We start from the raw sequence: 10,250 nt of genomic DNA, 5'->3' as shown, positions 1-10,250 counted from the left end.
AGTGCATGCACTTATATATGAAAAAGATGAATTGGTATTATCGCTTCTTTTACCAACCAATCACGTGGTAGCAAAAGTACCAGCTTGTAATACATAACAAAGATCAATAGTTAGGATTCACAAATAGTAACTTTCAAACTCTTTTTTAGCAGAAAGGAGGGCCTTTGGCCCAAAATTCTTTTTACAACCTTGATTTATTTACATAAAATTAAATATATAATTTTAAAACAATATAAGAATAAAGTATAATTTACAAAATAAAACTATTCAATTAATAAAATAACTTCACAAATATTTATTTAAATCAATATAAGTTACACAATAATTTTATAAAATATGATCAACTTGACGCAAGTTTTTTCAAAAAATTTTAGTAGATAGTCTTAAAATAATTAAATGAATTTTCTTCCGACAAAGCTTTGTATCGCTAAGATAAAAAGCAAAGTTTTAATATATTGTCATATGATATGGATAGAATTAATGTGTTTCTTATTTCTACATAGACAAAAGTTTATCAAATGAATCTTCCTTTTGATGGTTGACATAGGCAGGGGTGGCACGAGTTTCGAATTTTTCTTAAGTAATTAATCATGTAAATAAATGCTATACATGGATGTATAATTCATTAATATTTAATTTCTTGACACAATTTCATAAATAAATAAATAATCTTCACACCTTGCACTCAACAACTCCTAAAAGAATGATCTTGAAATATGAAATAAACAAAGTTTTACCGAAAAGGAAAATGACCAAATCTTGTGTTTCTGGAGAAAAAGTATGTAACATATATGGCGAAGTTACAGAGTCCCTATTTACGCATAATTAATATTAGCAATTCTTTTTTTACCTAATATTGGGATTTACTCGTCCACATCAAATGGAAAAATGGAAAAATCATAGGTCTAATTTCTTATCAAATTGAGAATGAAGCTATAGCAATTTATGTGGGGCTTCCACACTCCACGAACAGAACCAATTCATTGTGCTCCACATTTAGCTGTTGATATATGTATCTTGTATATAATATTATGTTAGATTCATTTATTTAAAAATAATAAGTTTCTTAATTTTAAAGTTTCTAAAAACTAAATTATTCTGAGACAGTCACTTGATGTATACACCACAAGAAAATTTTGAATATGATAAAAATAAAATAACAGAGGGGGAAATTGTATTGGATAGCAGAAGGATTTGCCGCTACTGCGTATTTATTATATAATATTTTTCCCTTTCATTTATGATAGAGGTTTTGAGACATCAAAACTTTAGTTTTCAACTCTGAATTCAGGACATTAATTTACGAGGCCATGGTAATTGGGATTGCGACTGTGCTAAATTATTAACTGATATTTTTATTTGGGTCCCAAAATGACCTATGGTCTATGCTTTTAGCCTCAGGTCCATGGAATCTTGTTATTCAATTCTTGTATGTTAAATTTGACTCTATATTTTTTTTATTAATGAATAACTAATTTAAGTAATATATATTTATTTCTTTTAAATAAACTCTCAATTTATATTTTATTTTTCACACAACATAAAAAATCGACATTTGTTTTGGACTAAAATATTTACTTGTATGATTGAAAAAATAACCAAACTTTATATTTTAATTAGTTGTGCAATTTATTTTCAGTATACTATATTTTTATTCTTCTCCAATGTTGTAATTTAAATTAAAATACAAACTAGCGCCCATACAACACTAATTAATAATTTTTAAAAAATTATTTATTAGTTCTTTGATTAATATTTTTAAAAAAAATTATATTAATATAAGTTTAAAAACTCTTACACTTGACTTGAGTCTTTTATTTAACTTGCATCTAATAGTAAGTAAAGTAATAAATTATAATTCGTTAAATATAAATTAAATGAAATGCTCAAATTAAGTATAAGAACTTTTTGATTTATATTCCTGAAAGAAGATCTTAACTTAATATTTTAGAAAAAAATTTAATAAAATTTTAACTAGTTAAATTTTTTTTAACACACTATATTAAATTAATAGACATAAAAATTATATATATATATATATATATATATATATATATATAATCCTAGAAAACAAGCCACTGACTATTGGATGCTATATTCCTACTACTGTGTCTGAAAATAATTGACAGGGGCCTCAGAAATTGGAATTAATAGTTAGTGAACCAGATTGAAACTTGGCAAATTATCAAAACCCCTCTATCAATCTTTCACCAGAAAGGACATATTATGTTGGGGGGAAACAAGCAGTGGTGTTTTAATTCATTTCAACAATATATATTGAAAAATCCAGAAATCCGTCGTGTAGCAATTTTGTAACCCCAGCTCTGAACTTTGAAGAAATTGTCAACTCAACTAAAAGCTCTCTTATTTCAGCAATCAGCATGAATGTCAATGATTGCTTCGTCTTTGGCCATTCATTCAGAGATTTCGATGTGGTGTTACTCCAATCATGGATTGAGGAAACCCCTCCCTGCATTTTGTATTTTGAAGCCATGCATGGATACTCCAATTTTCCAGATTGAATAAAATTTTGGTTTTCGGGTAGAAAATTGAGTATCCAATATTTAATTTAATGATTTGAACGGGTGCTTATTTATGTTTTAAACGTGCTAATATTTTATATACTCTTTACTCGTGTTTGATATCCATTATTCTTTCATAATTTGGTTTTTGACAATCTGTGTTAACAAAACTTTAAAAAAAATTTGCATACATTTTCTATTAAATTATTCTTACACTTCTCGTATTTTCTTATATAATAGAATAAAAAAACACACTTTATAATAAGTCCTTTTTTCAAACGAATATGAACAATTAGTAGCCGAAGTTATTTGTCTCCGGATGTATAAAAAATTACATATGTAATATATTTTTCACTAATATAATTATGTCTTCTATTTTCGTCATTATTTTAGGTTTATTTATTTTTTATCTTTACATTTGATAGAAACAGTTTTTTTTTTGTTGTTGTCCACTGTGAACTAAAATCACATGATTTTTTTCCTTGAGAAAAAAAAATCATAGTTGAGGAACTAAAAATATTTTTTCATTTTAAAAAATAATTTATTATAATAATAACACAAAATTCATTTCAATACGTATTTTCTGAATAATTAGAAATGTTTAATTGGATGTAGTAATATTCTTTGACTAATGCCCTTGTAACCCTTTTTTGTAACTTTTAATGACAAAAAGGGAATACATTTTAAAAAAAGTATTTTAATGATATCACACTTTTATATTTAAGCTTTAAAAATTGTAGGAAGGAGTGTCCAGTCAGAAACATTTATCACTTTCAAATTGAAAATGCAACCCTTTTTTAGGCTGAGATTATAGATTAGTGTCCCTGTCCAATGTTTTGTTTGTGGGCTTTGCAGTAGTTTTTGGCTGCAATTGTCATACTTCATATTACCTATTTCTTTCACACCAAAATTTATTCTTTTGCTCTGTTTTCGTTTTGTCAACATATTACATTTTACTCTTTGTACTGTTGAATTGTTTCGTGGTGGGCTTGTTTCGTTATCCCCGAGCTCTTTATGCCTTTGGGCTTTGGTGTTAGAGTCTCATTCTCGATTTTATCAATAAATGCCAGTGAGAATAACAATTGAATGATGGAGTTTAAAGCCAAAATACTCGCAAGTTTTTTAATATTTCACATGTTTTTGAAATTTTCTATAATGTTAAAATGTGATTTAAAATATTTTTAAAAATTTATAATTGAAAATATAAAACAAGGATGTTCATGTAAAATCTTTAAAATATATAATTGATTTAAAATATTTTTAAAAATTTATAATTGAAAATATAAAACAAGGATGTTCATGTAAAATCTTTAAAATATATAATTGATTTAAAAAAATTAAAATAAAAAATATGATAAAGGGATAAAATTATTTTTAATAATACACACACCACACTTATCAGTGGAGATGCTCGTTAGCCAATGTACGTTCCCGTCAAAGTTGAACACAAGAGGTAGTTAGCTTAATGCATGAAAGTTTAGAAGATAACCTAAAAGAGATATTTTCAAAATCAAGAGGAATTGCACACGTACCTTGAACCTATGACATTGAACTTCAAATATTTAATTGCCACAAAAAAAATATACAAATGTTTTGATGAAGTAAAAGATTATAGACACATAAAAAATCCATACATTTCAGAGATGAGAATAAACGCTTGTTTAAAGAGTTGCTCTCTAAAAACATATTGCATATAAATAATGTAACGATTGTATTTTAAGATTCACTTCATTAAATATAGAGATGCGGTTATTGTGGTGAATTGCAAATGTGTTTAACTCTAAACAAAATAAAAACATAAAATAAACAATTTTTTAAGTCAAAATTAACTTATACATATTATATTTTAAAAAATGTAATTGAAAAACTTATATATAGATAGATATATTTTAATTTTTATAAGTCCTTCTGGATAAACCTGTTCATATCAAACAATTTTGGTTCATAACTTTATGAATAGATTAACCAACACCATAATTGTTAGCCATACTCTTTAACGACTAAAGCATAAATTAACTTGTTGAAACTAGAATTATAAATTAAATAGCCCATAACATTTAAAAAAAAAACCATACAAATTTCGAATCCTAACTTTAGTCATTTGATCTCCTTAATTTTTTTATTGATTAAGTTTCTCTACTTTTAAAATTGTGTAAAATTAGTTCCTCCATTGATTTTATTACACTTAAAACCCTCAAATTGTTAATACTTTTTCAATTATTTGAGATGTTTATAGTAACTTTATTATATGAAATAATTTTAAATGTGTAAAAGTGAAAAAATTAAGTTTTGATAATATTTGAAGAATTTTTTAAGACGCAAAATTAAGCTTTGAAGATTTTTTTTATATTTTTGGTATTTTAAATAAAATTTGATGTTTAGATTGATGAATTTTGAGGGGAAATTTTAAAATAATTTAATTTATTTGTTTTATTAATATTTTGAATAAAAACCAACAAATTTGAATGTTTTAGATAAAATAAAATTAGAAGGGACTTAATTTGTATAATTTTAAAAGTAGAGGAACTTAGAGCTTGATTGTTTTTTAAAAAATATTTTCTATTTTTATATTTAATTATAAATTTTTCATTTATTTTATTTTATTTATTTTTTAAAATATTTTTACAAACCTCAAAAAAATATAAAAAAAATTTTTTTAGTACTTCTTGAATAAATTAGTTGGAAATAGAAAATAGAATACAAATTTAAAAAAAATTGTTTTAAAAAATAACCCTTTAATTACTTTGATAAAATTAGATATTAAATTTCACATATATCAAATTAAAGAAAAAAAACATATAATTAAGCCTAAATAAAACAAGCCTATCATATAATGTTCCATGATAAATCAGCAATATTGTTGTGATAAAAGAGAAATTTATAATATATATAAATTAATTGAAATGTCTTGCTAAATACAGCTTCAAGTAGATACGGGGAAGAAAATATGAAAAAACCATCCTCTTAAATGAATTTATTTAAAGATAATTAATGTTTAATTAGCTTTTAGATGAAACAAAATACATTAATTGGAGTGGGAGAGGGAGGGCTGTTTAGTTCTGCTTTTTCCACGAAGCATTAAACTTTAATGTTTCTTAGTTATAAATCATATATGTGTTAAGCCAGTTCACGTATTATTTTAATCAAAAGACCGTAGCAAGGATCAAATATTGGCTGCACTTAGCGTAGAGAAGATGGAAAAGAAGAGAAGCGAAAATTGACCCGGCGGCTATACATGCATGTCACACCTTTGGGCAATGATACAATGATTCAAGCAAAGATACTTTTGCTGCAGGAAAAGTTACTCTCTTTAATTAACACTACTTAAATCAATGGCCTCTTAACTTTCTTACTTCTAATCATTAAGCTTTTTTTAGCCTTTGACAACTCACTCCAGCAAACATAACCCTAGATCACACATTTTTTTAAATTTAATAAACGCTTCAAATGCATCACTAATTTGTTCTTCCCTTCCATTTCCCGCCATCATCTGCCGGATGTTTTCCAGCACACTAATCAAACCCATCTTTGATCCTTTTCATATATTCCCTCTCTTGTGCCGCCACATAACTTATGCTTACATATATTTTCCTGTTTCAAAATACCCATCATTTTAAAGAGAATGTTTTGTTTTATTTTATGTCATTATATGTGATTGAACGATCGTCTATATATATACATGAACTAACGATCCTTTCGTGCTCAATTGAACCAACCCGAGAGACTACTAAGAGGGTTTCTTTTTCAATGAAATGGGGTCCGGTGGCCATCATGGCTACAAAGGCCCACATTTGATCTTTGATGAATCACTATCTCTTATAGTGACAACCATCCGTAAGCAACAATTTTGAAATTTAGGGCTGCTCTTTATTGGACAACCAAAGCTTTTTTGTTGATATTGTATCCCACGGTGACCCCATATAATGATCGAATCGAATCAAAGGATAGCATACTCCATTGCAAACGTCAATCGTACGACGACTATGCTCTGTAACTTGACATTATATTAATGTGCCTAACTCAAAAAACGTCACTATCAATTAAGAGGTAATACATATCAAAATTATCTGTAAATTGGCGATAATAATAATAATAATAATAATAAGATGTAAAATCTTACCACACTATATATCCCAGTGAACATCTTTTTAACGCATATACGTTTATATTAAAACACAAACAGCACTACCAAAAGCATTGAAATTCTTGCCGCGGTGTTGGTTCACACAAAGCGAAAAATTCGATCTCGTTTTTTTAGTTGTTTATGCTTTATCCTGCTTTATTTATACCAAATGCTATACAAACGAATGTCTTTTTCATATATTTTTTTCAAATGTTTTGATGCCCACGTTGCAATTAGAGGGAAGAATCTTCTTATGTGAGATAGCAAAAGTTACATTTAAGTTTTATATGTATTCAATAATTGTGAAAAAACGAAGAGAAAATTATATGTGGAGAAAAAATTGAAGTATAAAAAAATGCATTAATTGAGTTGCAATAAGCGGTGGGAAGTGAGGATATTTGGTCCGATGGCTTTTTAGATTACGCTTTAGAAATTGTGTGATCCGATGCTTGAGGGCATTGAAAGAATGGACAAAAGTGAGGATGGTATTGTAATAGCCTTGCATTTGCATGATTTGAAGAGAGAAGAGAGAAGAGAGGGATGAAATGAATTGTCAACTTCTGATGCATGAGTCCAATCGTATCCGTCCATCACAGAATTATTAGAAGAGAAAGGAGGGGTGTGATGGGTAGGTAGCATAGCATAGGTATTAGCTATTCCTATAAAAAAGGGTATGACCCACTTTCCTATTTCCTGTCCCGACACCACCCTCGGGTCTCGGCCTCACGAAACCCACTCCTCATCAATAGTCACCCACCTGCAACCTGTTCATTCTCCCCATCTCATTTTCTCAATACTTTCAAAATTATTATATATATATCAGTTCAAATAAATAAAATAAAATATATCTTAACCTATACACATTACTCCTATAAGATATAAATTTGATAATAAATTTTGTTTCTAGTACAAGTAAAAATTATTTAAACCTCATTTATGGCAAGTTTCATGAGGATCATATTATAAATTTTTATGTTAAAATCCTCAACGAAATATTTATTTTAAAGTAACTAATGATTATATTTTTTTATCAATTGTGTTGATTAATAAGGAAAATTATATTTACATCTTTTCTGGTTAAAAATTTTAGTTGATACTCCACCCTCTTTTAACATTACATTGACCTCTCCTAATTTGGATAATTGCATAAAAAAATTATGGATAGTTTCGGTGACAACAATTTTTTTATGGACGGATTGAAATTTTGAGTGAAGAGGGATCCCGAAAACAGGCGAATATGTGGATCCTAATTATGTTTAAATAGACTCGTCTATAGTTGCTCAACACTATATTGTGTAGCGTTAAAAAAATTCATATTTCAGTTGAGTAAAATTGAATTTAAACATGCATTAAATCTACTTAAATGTATATATAGTGTTTTTTTTTATGTTAGAGACCATTGCTAATAAAGGACTAATATTTGAAAAACTCAAATTATTTTAGACAATTTTATTTTTTAACACGTTCTGCGCTGGTCTGCAGACCAGCTCGAATGGAACTAGGTAACTTAAATTGATTCTAACCCAAGATATATTTAGGTCCAAAGGGCATGAGAAGACTAATCTCTTCCTTATTAATGTTGGATTGAGAAAATTTTGCATATGATCGAATTTAAACGTGGAACTTTCCGGTAAATAGATTCATCACACACATGGAAAGACAGTAAAGCCTTACACTATTATGTCAATAATTCAAGAAAAAAGGAATGCTTAAGTAGGTGTAAGTGTAATTTATTCTAATTAATAAAACTTTTATATTTTATCTTCACAATTTATATTATTTATAACTAATTACTTTGTTACTATATATGTATTTTTATCTTATGTTTTTTATTTTTTTTACAATGATATATTTTTCTATTAAGTTTAAAAGTATACAATTTAACATAATATATTTTTTAATTTAATATTTCTGTGTAAAGCAGAAATGATATGTCAATAAGATGGTTTATTTGTTTGTTTTAAAATAATACTTTCAATATATTAGTTAAAATTAGTTTACTTAAATTAATTTAGATACGTGTGTGTGATTCATCAAAATTAGACTCTAATTTTATTTAAAAGGGCTTTTCAAATTTTGTTCAGTTTGTTATTAATTGGCCCTACAAATATTTTATTGATAATGGGAATTAAATTTCTAGAAAATTGTATCATTTGCTTAAACATAATAACAAAATAAATTATAAATATTGACGAATTTTTATAGCACTTAATTTATTGAAAATAAATAATTATTTATTTTGTGAAATTTTTAAATTTTAAAATAAATATTTATTTCCTACAATTTAAGTTATCTGATCTCAAACCAGTGTTGATTTTTTTTTCCCAGGGTGTTGATGTTATTTTAAATAAACTTATCTAACAATAAAGACTGTACTATCTAATCATTCACTCTTGGATTTGCCACGTCAGCAGCGGGTTGCCACTCTCCACTCGTGCATGAGTCTCTTTTCTTTTATCTTTTTAAATTCATATTAAAAATATCTTCATAATAAAAGTACTTAGGTAGCCCTTTATTGTGTCTTGATCCTCTATAATTTTTCAAAAACGTTAATATATATTATCTTAACAATTATTTTATTATATGAATGGTAATAAAAATGATATAATACTGGTGCGGTTAATTGTTGGATGACAAATTACACATTTTTTTTCTTCAATTTATGATTTGTGGAGGAATTGAAAAGAAAAATAGATGGGAATGTTTTGAAAATTAAACTAAATTCGTTTATTTGAATTGATAGAAACAAAAAACTCATTAATTTGAAATTAAATGAGATTGAGACATATACCTATATCATTGAGGCAGTAATTAGTCCCCCAAGTGTTGTAAGAAAGTACTAATATATTCCAAAGTATAGTATGAAATCTTATTATGAAAAAATAAAATTTAAACACCTTTTTTTTTATTGATTTTAAATGATTTAGACGGGGTTTCTTGCTGTTGGTACATATGCATGGATTTTACATTGTTACGTTCTGCTATAACTCATTATACATTTCAACAGCAAGTAATCAGTTTTAATTTTTAGTATGTGCTAAGAACCTCTAATAATAACATAATAACACATATTTTTTAAATCCATAACTATATTATAGTACCGTATTGTCTTTTTGGATTCACGATGAATTCCTCACCACCATTTACAATACTTATATCGGATTAATCCTCACTTTGGGTGCACCCAAAGTATTCATGCGCCCTTAGTCTGTCTCAAACAATTATGAAACATTTTAGATTCATATAATCTCAAGCATGGGTTATACCAATATCATTATGGGAGATTCCTCCCATGCTTGTATGATGTTACGTAGATGATGTTTTCATTCAAATAATATAAACTCATGCTTATAAATAAATAAAAAATTCTTAAACTTATGCAATCTAAATATGTTGTTATTGTATCAAAATTCTCTCTTACTCAAAGTATCTAGTATTATTCATAAAAACATTTTCTACTATTACTTAATCATTCTTTTACCATCAAAATTATCACGAGTCTCCGTCTTAAATAGTATTATCATCATTCAAGATCTATATTAATAATATAGCATTAAAAAGTTAACGATTTTTATTTAAATTTATGTTGAATTGTATTTAAAATA

This window comes from Abrus precatorius, unplaced genomic scaffold, assembly GCF_003935025.1.
Source record: "Abrus precatorius isolate BTA unplaced genomic scaffold, Abrus_2018 Scaffold3, whole genome shotgun sequence".
Taxonomy (NCBI): domain Eukaryota; kingdom Viridiplantae; phylum Streptophyta; class Magnoliopsida; order Fabales; family Fabaceae; genus Abrus; species Abrus precatorius.
Note: the sequence above shows the minus strand (reverse complement) of the source record.